This window comes from Echinops telfairi, unplaced genomic scaffold (assembly GCF_000313985.2).
Source record: "Echinops telfairi isolate 266 unplaced genomic scaffold, ASM31398v2 ScPeMD7_7469;HRSCAF=8507_1, whole genome shotgun sequence".
NCBI classification, from domain to species: domain Eukaryota; kingdom Metazoa; phylum Chordata; class Mammalia; order Afrosoricida; family Tenrecidae; genus Echinops; species Echinops telfairi.
The window spans coordinates 75471283-75486082 of record NW_022111373.1 but is presented as its reverse complement, the minus strand read 5'-3'; the positions used below and the strand labels follow the sequence as shown (position 1 = coordinate 75486082).

Below are 14800 nucleotides of genomic sequence, written 5' to 3'. Positions count from 1 at the left end.
CCTCTTTCCCCTCCTTTCTCTCTTCCTACTGAATTGACTTTCGTCCAGAAGGGTTGTGTCCCTGTTCTACTTTATTAGCCAGCCGAGCGAAGGGAACCCTTTCTACAACAGACATGAAGACTGTGTCGTCAGCCTCGATAATGGGCAGTTTGTCGTGGGGTTGGGAGCTGGAGGTTGGGGTGAGTCTCCTTACAAAATGGATGACATTTCAAAAAAATGGGAATTATAGACTATTTAACTGTGCCCATGTGGACCTTGTAGCTGGAGGCAACCTTTCTAACAGAACTTTGGATACTGTTTGGTTTCAAATGCTGAAGAGTGTGCGTCAGGGGGCACATTCTTCACATTTATTCAAGCTTTATGCTATTAGAGTAATCTGAAAGCTGGCAGCAGCAGGATTATAGAGAAAGCCCCCATCAACCCGGGATATACAAACGACACAGCCTTGCTTTCTGAAAATGAAGCGGACTTGACACATTTGTTGGGGAATATCAACAGCTACAATCTTTGATAGGGAAAACCAAAGCAAACTAGGAATCCTCACAATTGAACATCACACGAAGAGAGAAAAATTTGAAATGGTCAAGGATTTCCTTTTATTTTAGTCCACTGTCGATGATCAAGGGAGTAACGGTGTAGAAATCAAGTGGTGTATTGCATTGGGTCAATCTGCTGCCAGACCCCTCTTTGAAGCCTTCCTGAGCAAAGGTAAGTCCTGGAGGACGACGTGTGCCTGACGGAAGCCACGCACAGGTTTCGCCTGAGGACTCGTGTGCCTCACTCGAGTCACGAGGAGCCCTCGTGGCAGAGGGGCTAGGAGTTGGGGTGTGATCAGCAAGGTTCATAGTTGGAAACGACCAGGGGCTCCAGGGGAGAAAGACAGACCATCTTCGGCCACATGTATGCCTCTAGTGCCTTTTCTTCCTATAACCCATTACCGCCTAGAAGACTCAAAGGGGAAGTTCTACCCTGCCTCACAGGGTCTCTAAGAGTCACTGTTGACCTGGTGGCAGTGAATCTGGTTAAGTTTGTGCCTGAGCCGTGGCATTTTAATTTGCCTCTTATGCATACAGAAATCGAACAGTGAAAAAGAAGGGTAGAGAAGAATGGCCAGTACCTTTGAATTATCATATTGGTAGATAACAGTGATTGTACCTTGGGCTTCAAGAATAACTAACAAATGTCTTAGAAGTACAAATGGAATGCTAATTTAAGGGCGGATGGGAGACTTCTCTCGTTGTTGGTATGCTGTCAGGAGAAGAACATCCTGCTTAATGGAAGGAGGGGTCCGTGTAAGAGGAAGACCTCAATGAAGTTGGCTTGTGGGGGACCAGCCGAGAGGGACGTTGTGCGATTGAGGGGTAAATTAAAGAGACAGAGACAAGGTATTCAAGGGCTCACCTCTTCCATGACAACTGGAACCAGAATGAGACCGTAATGTAGTCTCTCACAGGCTTATATAATCTTGGCATGCAGGCCACAGTAAGCACATATGTAACAATTAGGGGCTGTATTAAAGGCATACACATAACAGAAGTGGGACAAGCTTGGGGTGCACATGCAATAGGAAGGGGTGCACTATTGGCATACATGTGGCGGGAAGATGGGCTGGCTCTACTGCAGTGGTCCTCAACCTGTGGGTTGCAACCCTTTTGGGGGTTGAATGACCCTTTCACAGGGGTCGCCCGATTCATAACAGTAACAAACTACAGTTATGAAGTAGCAATGAAAATGATTTTATGTTTGGGGGGTCACCCCAGCTTGAGGAACACTGTTAAAGGGTCACGGCATTTGGAAGGTTGAGAACCACTGCCCTAGAGTCAATAAGACAGCCTAACCTTGATTGCCCCTGAATTGGCTTGACCTTAGAGGTCTCTGAGCTTTTCTCCAGGGGAACAATCTATGATCCTTATCTGAAAGGAGTGGGCCATACTTAGGATTAGATGGTCTGACTGCTTTTCTTTTAAAATCATTTTATTGGGGGCTCATACAACTCTTATCACAATCCATACATACATCAATTGTGTAACACGCATTTGTACATTCATTACCCTCATCATTCTCAAAACATTTCCTCTCCACTTAAGCCCCTGGCATCAGGTCCTTATTTTTCCCCTCCCTCCCCGCTCCCCCCTCCCTCATGAACCCTTGATAATTTATAAATTATTATTTTGTCATATCTTTCCCTGTCCGGCATCTCCCTTCACCCACTTTTCTGTTGTCCGTCCCCCAGGGAGGACGTTATCTGTATTCGGTTTCCCCTTTCTACCTCACCCTCGCTCCACCCTTCCAGTATCACCACTCACACCACTGGTCCTGAAGGAGTCATCTGCCCTGGATTCCCTGTGTTTCCAGTTCCTATCTGTACCAGTGTACATCCTCTGGTCTAGGCAGACTTGTCAGGTAGAATTGGGATCATGATAGTGGGAAGTGGGGGAAGAAGCATTTAGGAACTAGAGGAAAGTTGTATGTTTCATCGTTGCTACACTGCACCCTGACTGGCTCATCTCCTCCCCAAGACCCTTCCATAAGGGGATGTCCAGTTGCTTACAGATGGGCTTTGGGTCTTCACTCCACACTCCCCTTCATTCACAATGATAAGATTTTTTGTTCTTTGATCCCTGATACCTGATCCCTTCGACACCTTGTAATCACACAGACTGCTGTGCTTCTTCCATGTGGGCTTTGTTGCTTCTCAGCTAGATGGCACTTGTTTACCTTCAAGACTTTAAGACCCTAGATGCTACACCTTTTGATAGCGGGCTCCATCAGCTTTCTTCACCACATTTGCTTATGCATCCGCTTTGTCTTCAGTGATTGTGTTGGGAAGGTGAGCATCATGAAATGCCAGTTTAATAGAACAAAGTATTCTTGCATTGAGGTAGTACTTGAGTGGAGACCCAGTGTCCATCTGCTACCTTAATACTAAACCTATAAATATATGTACATATATCTATTTCCCCATTCTCATATATAAATATATTTACATATGTACATGCCTTTATTTAGACCTCTATAAATGCCCTTTGCCTCCTAGCTCTTTCCTCTATTTCCTTTGACTTTCCTCTTGTCCCACTACCATGGTCAGCCTTCATTTGGGTTTCAGTAATTCCTCTCAGTTACATTACCTTTGATCAAGCCCTACCAGGCCTCCTACACCCTCCTTACCACCGATTTGGATCACTTGTTGTTCCCTTGTCCCTGGGTTTGTTAATACCACTTCCTTTCCCCCCACCTCCCCCTCTCCCATGTCCCCCTGTGAACTATCAGCCCCATTGTTTTCTCCTCCAGATTATTCATCCAGCCTATTTTATTTAGACAGACCTGTGGAGATAATAACATGCACAAAAACAAGACAGAGCAAAACCAAGCAAAAGAAAACAAAACAACAACAAAAAGTCAATGACAAAACAAAAAAACCCACAACACAACAACAACAACAAAAAGAAAAGCTTCTAGTCAGTTCAAGGACTCTTTATTGACCTTTAGGAGTGTTTTCCAGTCAAGTCTGATGGGGTGCAAAGCCCTGGCCCCAAAGTCTGCTTTTGATATTCCCTTGGGACTTTGTTGCTTTGTTCCCTTTGCTGTTCTGCTGCACGCCTTTAGTGTTTTGCCTCCGTGTGGTGGGACCAGATCTGGCTCAATTCCCACACTGTGTCTCCAGTATTGTCCCCTATAGAGCTATGGGTCAGTGATGGATGTTGAGTCTCATAGTGGGGCCGGTCATGTGGTCCTCTCTCTGTGAATTGGCTGCTCTGAGCGGGAATATCATCCTGAAGACTTGGTGGGCCAAGATGTGCTCCTCTCGCTCTTCCTCCCCCTTCATTTGCTCCTGTGTGCTCCGATCAGACATGTCCCTCTCCCTGAGCTGCAGCTTCAGTGCTGTCCTCTGAAATAAATTCTTTTGGGGGGAGGGACAGCTGTCCATGTAGTTGGGATTGGGGCCGGCCCCTCAAACCTCTCCACTGGTTCCCTACTCCATGCCGGCATGTTGCATTCACATCTTGGAACATTGGGTTGAAGTCTGGTCCCTCTTTCCTTGTGGAGATATAAACAATACCCTCCCCTTGGGTGGGTTAGTGCCTGGTTTCCCTGCTACCCATTTCTTTTTTTCTTTTTTTTCCTCTCCTCCCACCTCCTTTTTAGTTGCCTACCATATGTATCCCTGGATTTGGTCTGGCCCCTACCAAGTGGTCTGACTGCTTTTGACGGCAGATAACCTTTAGGCAGATAGCCTCCAAGCAGTTGACCTTCCGGAGTGTCATGAGCGACCATGTGTTTGCAAGCAGCACCTTAAAATTGGTGTGATTTGTGGGGCAGAGTGGGAGGAATTGAGGGGAATGGCTTATACTTAGGAGAATGTGACTGGAATGCAGCTCCTACTTACGAAGGTGAAGGTTCCCTCCACAGGTGCTCCAGCCCCCCAACTCCTTAAGGTATGAATGTTGAGAGATTGTCCTCATCGACTCTCTTCCAGGTTCTGTTTCCCACATTTAGGAAGAGGCAGTATTTCCTTCCGTTATACATATGGTCATTTCCAAAGGACTTCCATATCCTTTTATTTTCCCCCCAAAACATTATTCATATAATGTATCTAAAAGAAATGGAAGAGCCCATCACCTATGAGTTATATAGGTATATAAGTGGTTGTATGTTTCATATATATATATTTATGACATCCCCATTCCCATTTCTTCCCACTCTTCAAAATTCAAGGTAATAAAAGCAAAGGCAAACAAACATTCAAAAGGTGGGAAACCACTACGAAAAATAGGGAATGCCATGATGGGGCTCTAGGCCAATCCCTGTGGACTGGGGCCCTGTTGACACGACCCAGGGTTCTGCTGTGGACACATCTGGAGGACTGAGCACTCCAGTTGGTAGTGCAGCCACAGAATCTAGCTCTTGGGAATTCCCAGTCTGCGGTGCCAGTGCCTCGTCTATTGGTCCACTTGGGGATCACCTTCATTTGTCTTCTTCAAGAAGGGACTCTACTCCAACCTGCCTGTGACCTCCTGCGTCCCTCTTCATCTTTCTGCATCATCGGCTTACAACTGCCTGCATCCGAAGAGGACCTGGCTAGTGTCCGATATGTGTATGAACTTTAGTTGGATTGGGCTGATGATTTCTTGATGTAAAGTTGTCTCTGCATATAAAGTTCTTTCCTGTTTGTCACTAGTTTGTTTCTCTAGACAACCCGATCTAACACATAGCCTAATTGCCAAACCAAGAGAACCATGATGCAGCCAAGTTGACACACAACCATCACCAAAACAGGGCCGCAGCCTTTTTGTGAGTGGTGGCCGTTTCTGAGTAATTCTGGATATGAAGATTGCAATAATGGCTTCTCAGTCAAGAAGGTTTTCAGAGCTGTTGAAATCCTGGTGCTTCCCAGAAAATCTTTGAGGATGAAGAGAGGAAATTGGGTGTGGATGAATGATGCCACTTGAAAATCAGAGTGGAATAAACATCAGTCCTGAAAATCAACCTTAAGTTTATTAGAATCTGACTAAATCACTTAACCTTTAGATTTCAAATGTGATTATGTTTGTAAATTTTCTGAGAGCATATTAATTTATATACATAACAATGCAGTAGCCATTTCAGGAGTCAATGCTTTTTTTATTTAATCATTTTCCCTCCTAAAGTATATCAAAATTATTTCTAGATATATCATGCCATTTATTTCAAAATCTTCAGGAGAAAATGGAACAAAACATACGGAATATTTCTACAAACTTTTAGAAATGCCCTCACATAATTTAAATGCTTCCCTATAAATTAGGGTTTGGAGTTGTTGTTTTTAGGTTCTCCAGGGGATTTTTTTAGTAACTAGTTGGTCCACATTGTCAAAAAATTAATAAACCATGCATTTTGTAGGTTTCATTTACTATTCTCTGGATAGGTACCACATTTTATGTTGCCATCATTTTATTTTTTTCTGTTTTCCTCCCCTTGTTTGTCTTTTTTTTTTTTTAATCAATTTATTTGGGGCTCATACAACTCTTTTTTTTTTTTTTAATTTATGACAGGGGAGAGCGCGAATACAACTCTTATCACAATCCATACATAAATCCATGTGTCAAGCACATTTGTTGCCCTCAGCATTCTCAAAGCATTTGCTTTCTACTTGAGCCCTTGGTATCAGCTCCTCATTTTCCTCCCTCCCTGAACGCTTGATAATTTATAAATTATTATTTTGTCATGTCTTACACTGCCCAACATCTAGCTCCACCCACGTTTCTATTGTCCACCCCCCAGGGAGGGGGTTATATGTAGATCCTTGTAATCAGTTCCCCCTTTTTACCCCACCTTCCCTCCACCCTCCCTGTATCGCCACTCTCAGCACTGGTCCTAAAGGGAATCATTTGTCCTGGATTCTCTGTGGTTCCAGTTCCTATCTGTACCAGTGTACATCCTCTGGTCTAGCCGGACTTGTAAGGTAGAATTGGGATCATGATAGTTGGGGTCGGGGTGGGGGGAAGCATGTAAGAACTAGAGGAAGTTGTATGTTTCATTGTTGCAACACTGCACCTTGACTGGCTCCTCTCTTCCCTGAGACCCTTCTGTAAGGGGATGTCCAGTTTCCTACAGGTGGACTTTGGGTCTACACTCCACACTCCCCCTCATTCATAATGATATGATTTTTTGTTCTTTGATGCTTGATAACTGATCCCTTCGGAACCTCGTGATCACACAGTCTGGTGTGCTTCTTCCATGTTGACTTTGTTGCTTCTCAGCTAGATGGCTGCTTGTTTACCCTGAAGCCTTTAAGACTCCAGATGCTATATCTTTTGATAGCAGGGCACCATCAGCTTTGTTCATCACATTTGCTTATGCTCACGTTTGTCTTCAGCGATTGTGTCAGGAAGGTGAGCATCAAGGAATGACAGTTTAATAGAACAAAGTGTTCTTGCATTGAGGGAGTATTTGAGTGGAGACCCAATATCCATCTCCTACCTTAATACTAAACCTATAAATACATGCACATAGATCTATTTCTCCATCCTCATATATAAGTATATTTATATATGTACATGCCTGTATTTAGCCCTCTATAAATTCCCTTTTCCTCCTAGTACTTTCCTGTATTTGCTTTTGTCAAAATAGGGTTTTTATGCACCTCCATGACTATTCTTTATGTAATAAATTTTTTCTAGCCTTCACTGCTTTTACTTTAACTGTATCTAATTAAGCCTTTGATACTTCTATGGGTTAATAAATTAGATCATTTAACTTCTTGTGCTTTGTATTTTCAATAAGGGAAAGAAGAACTGTTATCTGTTGGCTGTTTTCTTGGTTTTCCCACTGGGACTTTGTTTTTCAAAACTAGATGTGCAGAAACCAAGTTCAAGATTCAAGCACAGAAGGCTAAGGACATTAGATGCCTGGCTTTTGATAGGTTATTCTATAGATCTCTCCAAAGGCAAATGTTGCTGTTGGGAGCCGTTGACTCTGTCCTGACTCTCAGGGACCCCATTTTCCACAGCAGGAAATATGACCTGATCCTGAAGCCTACTCACACTACTAGATATGTTTCAACAAATTGTGGTAGCCCCCCTGCCTATTCACCTCGAGTCTTCTTTTTTTTTTCTTACTGACCCTCCACCAGGGATTAAGCCCTCCTGATACCATGCTCAAAGAAAGCAAGACAAATCTTGTATCTCACTTCTGAGGAGCAGGCCAGCTGAACTTCTTCCGAGATAAATAAATGTATTTGCGCTTTTGGAAGTTTGTGGAGTTTTCCGTAATCTTCCCCAACCACAGCATTCAAACACACCAGTTCTTTGGTCTTCCTTATTTATTGTCTAGCTTCTGCCTGCAAGTGAGGTGACTGACAATACAATGGTTTGAGTGAGAGGAGTGTAACACCTTCCCTCTTTAGTGCTGCGAGAAACTCTGCAAGCAGAGAGGGAGGCCTGGGGATGCAGTGGCATTTCCCGTCACTTGGCAGCAGAAAGATGTGGCAGGCCGCTTCCCTGTGTTTGTATCCTCAGACACCTGGTGGGTGCTAAGTCCTACTCTGCGTCTAGGGTCTGTGGGAGTCAGATTCCACTCCGTGGCTGTGTGTTGGGGTCTCGTCACTGAAGCACCTCATACGCTCGGTAGTTGGACTGCTTGACTGCAGCTTCTCTAGGCGCACATTGTGGATCAGTACACCCAAGTCATGGGCAACGCCAATGTCTTTTCTCTCGGTCATGATATGGTGTATGGTTTCCGTTGTGAGGAAATGACACCTAGTTGCTTCATGTGTAGCCCACCGTTCTGATGGGCCCGCTGAAGCCCTCCTGAAGTGCGTGCTCTCGGTCCGCATCCCCCAGTGCCTCGGGTGCGCTTCCCTTCCAGCTGCACTTCCACTTTCTCACCTGTGCAGCATTTGTTCTTTTCAGAACAGGCCAAGACTTACTTAAATTAGTTTTATCAGTCCATGAAGGATACAAACAAATCAGTCAACAGTTTAGAGTTAATGCAAAATCAACCGAAGAGTTTTACAAAATTCAGTTCATAACTCTTTTTGATAAGCTCATCAGCCAGCCTAATCCTCTCATCTTCAGGGTTAGCGCCCTAAAATCTTTGTGTTGGAGACTCTGCGTTTCACAGCCTCCTGATCCACCTCTGTGCCTTCCCTCTGTTTTTGCCTCAGGCCATCCTACATTTTGCTACAAGGGAATATTTTCTCTAGAAAAACATGGGACATTTTGCACATGAATGTCAATAATACCAGTTTGTGGGTTCCAGCTGTTATGGATTGAAATGTGTTCCCCCAAAGTCTGTGTCCACTTGGCTAGGCAAAGACCGTCTTTTAAAAATTATCCTCCTTTTAGTGATCTGGTGCTACTATCTTTGTGTTGTAAACCTGGTGGCATAGTCTGGTAGTTACGTAATTCCATGTCAACTTGAAGATATAGAAAAGTGTATTGGTTAGTATTCAACCTGTCAATCAGGTCACAGCCTGAAGGTGCCTACTTGTGGGCATGGCCTTCTCATTAGAAGGACCCTGGGAACCTCCTCCTCTCTCTGCCTTCCCCTTCCTGCTGGCAGACCCTGATGGCTGGCAGAACCCAGTGATGCTTCCACCACCATTGGATCCACACAAATTTGCGCCCAACTGGCCGGTGACATTCTTTCATTCTGCTTCACTGCATGTGGCGGGGTGAGTCTGAAGAGGGACTTAGGAAGTGTGTTGGACTTATGGACTTCAGTTGAACTCGGCTGGGATGTTTTCTCGATATATAATTTCTTCTTGATAAAAAGCTCTTTCTTACACATTATGACTGTCACCAGATTTGTTTTTCTAGTTAACCTGGCCTAACATACATAGTGGCTATGCATTGGGCTGCTAACCTCAAGGTCGGCAGTTCAAAAACCACCAGCTGCTCCTTAGCAGACAGATGAGGCTGTCCACTTCCATAGAGAGTTATAATCTAGGAAACGCAGACGTGCTGTTTTAGCCTGTCCTATAGGGTTGCTGTGAGTTAGTATTGCCTTGAAGGCATTGAGTTTGTTTTTGCCGTCTGTTGGTTGTATATCTTAACTTCTGTGATGCTAATGAGGCGGAATTAGAGACCGTTATGGTCATTAACATCACGGCAAATTAAAAGTATTGCTTTAAAATTGTGTAATCCATTATCAAATAAAAATATCAAAATGTAAAGCCGTTGTGTTTCCACGTGTCCTTTATAAAAATCTATACACTTAAAAAAAAAGGGTGTTTTGTGTTTATGATATCTCTCTTCCCACTATCCTGGCAGCGTAGGCAGCCTAGACATTGCACAGGAATGCCAACTAACTTCTGAGAGCTCCCCCGGCCACAGAGCCCTCAAAACTGAGAGGTTGAAACTCAAAAAAGAGTTTTGTAAATCAAAGTCTCCATCATCAGATGTGGCATACTTTCTGATGAATGCTAATAGGGCTTCTATGTCTTCTGGAACATTCCTGACTACTATTCTTATTACTGAGTGTAATACACACAGGGAAACGTGTGCAAAACACAGCTGCACCACCCAGCTCATTAGAACTCTGGCAGCACCGCAGAAAGTCCTTCCCCAGCCCCATGCCCTTCTCTGTAGACCTTTCTCTCCTCTTCCCGCTCTACCTGTTGCTCTTTTCCCCACCCCCAAACCTCACCACCTTGTTCTTAGTCTTGTCTGTTATGGTGTTATGTAGTATTTGTCTTTATGAGATGACTGACTAGCTGTACTGAGTATCGTGTCTGTCGATGCTGCTACACTCACAGAATGGGTAGAATTGTTGGGAAGGTGAGGGGTGGGGGTGGGGCGGGGGGATTCCCTCAGGACAACTTTGCTGGCTTTTTTCTCGTGCACGTAGCTTTCAACTCTCTTAAAAGTTCATCCTGATTAGCCCGTGTTTTGTCCTGTGTCCTTTGGGAAAAACCTAACATGATTACACATTTGGGAACCCAACAGATCATCTTCCTAGCCCCTGAACAGCCCTCTGTCTTGAATTCATCTTGCTGCTCTTATCAGATGTCCTTCAAGCCTTGGAGGATGAATGATTTGCACGTTGTTGGCATGCTCCCGTGATTTTGGAAGGTGCCAACTTAAGTTTCGTTAAAAATGAAACAGAATTGGTTTTCCCATGGTGCAAACAAAACTGTTTTTTCTTTTTGAGGGCACCGTAATGAGAAAATAACAGAAAGATATTCACGGGTGTTTTATTGGCAATACAAAGGTTTCAACTGCGTGGATCATAAGTAACTATAGATGGTCCTGAGAAGAATAGAAATTCCAGACCACTTTATTGTGCTCATATCCCTGTATGTGGATCGAGGCATTCATTCCAACAGAACATGGGAATGCTGCATGGTTAAAAATCAAGAAAGGTGTGTGTTAGGGTTGTATCCTCTGACCACACTTATGTAATTTGTATGCTGAGCAACTACTCCTAGAAGCTCGAATATATGGAAAAGCGTGTGACATAAGGTTTGGAAGAAGGCTTGTTAACAATCTGCAATATGTAGATGACACAACTTTGCTTGTTGAAAGTGAGGGGGACTTTATGCACTTGCTGATGAAGATCAATGTGGATTACCACTCAATGGAAAGAAAACAAAAATCCTGACTGTGTGACCAGTAAGTGAGAGTCCATGAGTCAGATGTAAGCTGAGTGGGTCTCCTAGCTCCTGTCATTGTAGGGGATGAGGAACAGGAATGTACATTTTGTAAGACAGAAGAGCTTATGAGATTGGTCTGGACCAAGGCAGTCAAGGTATGAACACAGGCCATGACTCATAACTGTGAGACTCCCAATAAGATGATGTCAATCAGGAACACTCCCAGGTAAGCCCTTAAGGGAGAGTGCCCCTTCCCAAGCTGCCTGGATAGGGAGTGGAGGAAATCCACTGACTAATGCACTCTGCTTTAAGGCAAACTTATTTACAACCACATCAATTGTCAGCAGAGAGTCAATGAAGGCCTTAATCTGTGCTGGGAGTCTGAAGATGGATTTTTGGCTTTCATGGTCATTCATAGTCTTCTGAAAACTGGGTGTTCAAAATTGAAGCTCTAATATGTATGTTTTTCTCATTACTTCCTTACTGGGAAGGGCAGTAAAGGGCCCCCTTTTAAGCTCTTTCCAAGAGATTGGACAAAGATGACTTATGTTGGATTCTGTTCCATAAAAGCAGATCCCTCATCAACTGAGCTCAGTGGAAACAAACCAGTTGCTATCAAATCAATTCCAACACCTTGAAAAAAACACTTTGCAGGAATAGTTCTCTTCTCTTACCTTTCTCGCTTCCTACAGCAACGACTTGAGTCTGGAGGTATTGTTGTCCTGATCTGTGGGCCCTTTGTCCTACTTGATTAGCCAAGTGAAATTAAGCAACCATTTCATGCATAAGAAACATATTATTTCTGCTCAGATAAGGAGATGCATATAGGCATCCTGACCATAATGGATAACATTTCAAAAAACAAGAAATACAGAACACTAAAGTGTGTCCGTGGGAACCCTGTCGCAAGAGGCAATCTGTCAATAATCTTAAACAAACAAACAATGAGGCAATCTATCTAACAGAACAAGGTATACATTGTGGTTTCAAATACAGAAAGAGTGTGTCCGAGTCATATTCTTTCACACTTATTCAGTATTTATGCTAAGCAAATAATCTGAAAAGTTGGAATATTCAACTGATCAATTGTGATTCTGTTGATTACATCTTAAATTCTGAACACCCCAGTTTGCAACGCGGTAGAGATTGAAAAATCCATTTGTAGGGTCCCAACATACATTAAGCCTCTATTAAATTTCTTCTGATCATTAGCCAAGGTTGTAGATAATCTTGGGAGTTGTGGTGCTACGGTGATTATGCGTTGGGCTGCTACCTGGAAGGTCAGTGATTTGAAATCCTCAGATGCTCTATGGGAGAAAGAGGAGGTTTTCTGTTCCCATATAGAGGGGACAACCTCACTGGGTTTAAATGAGCCATCTCAGAAGCAGGATGGGATGTCACTGCCAGTAAAAGAGAAGAGTTCAGGAGTAGAGCTCATCCTTTGGACCCCGAGATCTGCAAGCACTGAAACTCCTTGATCCAGGAAACAGCTGTGACACCAGGAGAGGAGGAGAAACAACAGAAGGAGAAGAAGCCAGAGCATGAGACCGAGTTGTGGGCTTGCTAGCCCCCAGAACAAAAGCTGAGTGCTCTGGGATTGGAAGCAGGCTTGTGGAGTGCGGAGCCCCTGGGCACTTAATTGGGAGCCTGGGTTTTGCTGACCCATGGAGCTGGAGCTGAATGCCTTCAGTTGAGACTCCCAGGGATGCCCTGTGCATTTGCCTAAGCAGGACAGAGGCAAGGCCAAGTGGTGGAAGGCCAGAGAGAAGCCTGCCTGTGGACACAACAAAGAAGAAACTATTCTGACTAAACAACTGTATCCTGAGCATTTCTTACCTGAATTATAAGCTGTTCACTTCCTTAATCATGTGAGAAAAAAAAAAAAAAAAAAGAGTTACAGTTTCAGAAACCCACAAGGGGAATGAGTGAGTAGATAAACTTGCCCTCTGGCAGAGTACTTTGGGAAATAGATTACCTCCAATCTCTCTTAGGCGTTTGCCTGGGTGTGTATTTGATAGAGATCACTGTATTGGGAACAGCCCCCACCAAAAAACAAAGAATGAAAACCACAAACTGAATGCCATCCAATGTATTTCAATTCATAGCAACCCTATAGAACAGGAGAGCTCTTCAGGTGAGTGTCTGCGACCATAACTTCAGTGGGCTGGAGTAGAAGCCTCATTTTGCTTCTCCCAGGGAACAGCTGATGGTTTCGAACTGCTGACCTTGCAATTAAGAGTCTAACGTGTAACCCACTACACCAACTGGACCCTTGAGGACAGTATAGGGGTCGCATAGTCATCAATCAGGCCCTATCAATCTTGGCCTGACTGCCTTAGTCGGAAGGCCCTAGACCCGTCTTGTAATCTCTTCAATCTTACCTAGTGTACTTGTCCCACTCATAGCCCTGCTCCTGAAGTCCCACCTAAAATTGTGATATATTGATCTGCCACCAATTATTAATTTGGGACAGTGCCTTTTACTATGTTTATTTAAATAATGACCCTACTGTGAATCCTCAGACATAATTTTGATCTCTAGCTAATGGCCTCCCTCATCCAGATTATGTGTGTGTGTGTTTGTGTTGTCTTTGTCCCAATGAAGATGGAATAAATGTTCTTAAATTGTATTTGAGATTTGGGTCTCCTTTGTACCTAAAAGAATACAAAGACAATACAACCCGGTTTTCTGAAAATGATGAGGATTCGACACATGTCCCGGTGAAAGCAAAGACTACAATATTTGGGTGGATTGTACTTCCAAGTGAAGAAAACAAAAACTCCCAACTGGACCAATAAACAGAGAAAAGATCGGAATTGTCACATATTTACTTTTACTTGGTTCCACAGACGTAGCAGTCAAAAATAAAATAATGCGTTGCATTGGGCCAATCTGCTGCAAAAGACCTATTTAAAGTGTCAGAGAGCACAGGTGTCCCCTCAGGGATGGCCGTGTGCCTGACCTCACCGAAGGCATCTTCAGTTGCCTCATGTACTTGCAAACACTGGACAATAACAAGGAAGCAGAAAAGGAAGGCGCTTACATGACAGTGTGGGCAATCACATGGACTGTCCCACGGACTTTCAGGACTAACACATCGGTCTTAGAAGTCCATCTGAAATGCTCTTGGAAAGGACCTTGGTGAGACTTCTCACTCCACAGACGCTGTCAGGAAGAACTCGTCCCTGGGATGACACATTCCGTTTGATTAAAAGGAGATGCAGTGGAAGAGGAAGCCCTCAGAGAGGTGGATTGTGCAGAGGGCCACCACTGGGTTCCCACCTTGTGAGAAAGGTGCAGGGCAGGGCAGTGCCGCCTTCTGTTGGACACGGGTTTAGGGGTGGTAGCTCTCCAAACTTGATGTGCGTGCTCCCGTTCCTTAACTCTGCCAAAGGACACCCTTTCCCTCCACGTCCATCGGTGCTGTTTTTTTGCCTCCAAGCAACGATCCATGGCATAAATTCAAAAGGAACCAAACCGCCCATCACCAGGAAATGAGTTTATAAATAAATAAAATCTCCCTACCACCTCCTCATTCCCATTTCCTCCCATTGCTTCAAAATGCAAGGTAAATAAAAACAAAGACAAACAAATATTCAAAAAGTGGGGAAACAGAAGACCAAAAACCCTCTACTGCCTGAAAGATGAGAGGGGATTCAGTACCCAGGGGGGAGGGGAATTGGTGCTGCAGCCACTGGGAACAGGGGGGAGATTCTTCCAGCTGCA

The 14800-nt window shown here is 44.1% G+C and overlaps 1 protein-coding gene across 1 annotated transcript in view; it reads left to right on the top strand.

The window, feature by feature from the left end:
• SV2C (synaptic vesicle glycoprotein 2C) overlaps nucleotides 1-14800 on the top strand; it is a 267398-nt gene that overhangs the window by 66284 nt on the left and 186314 nt on the right. The gene's annotated exons all lie outside the window — the stretch shown is intronic.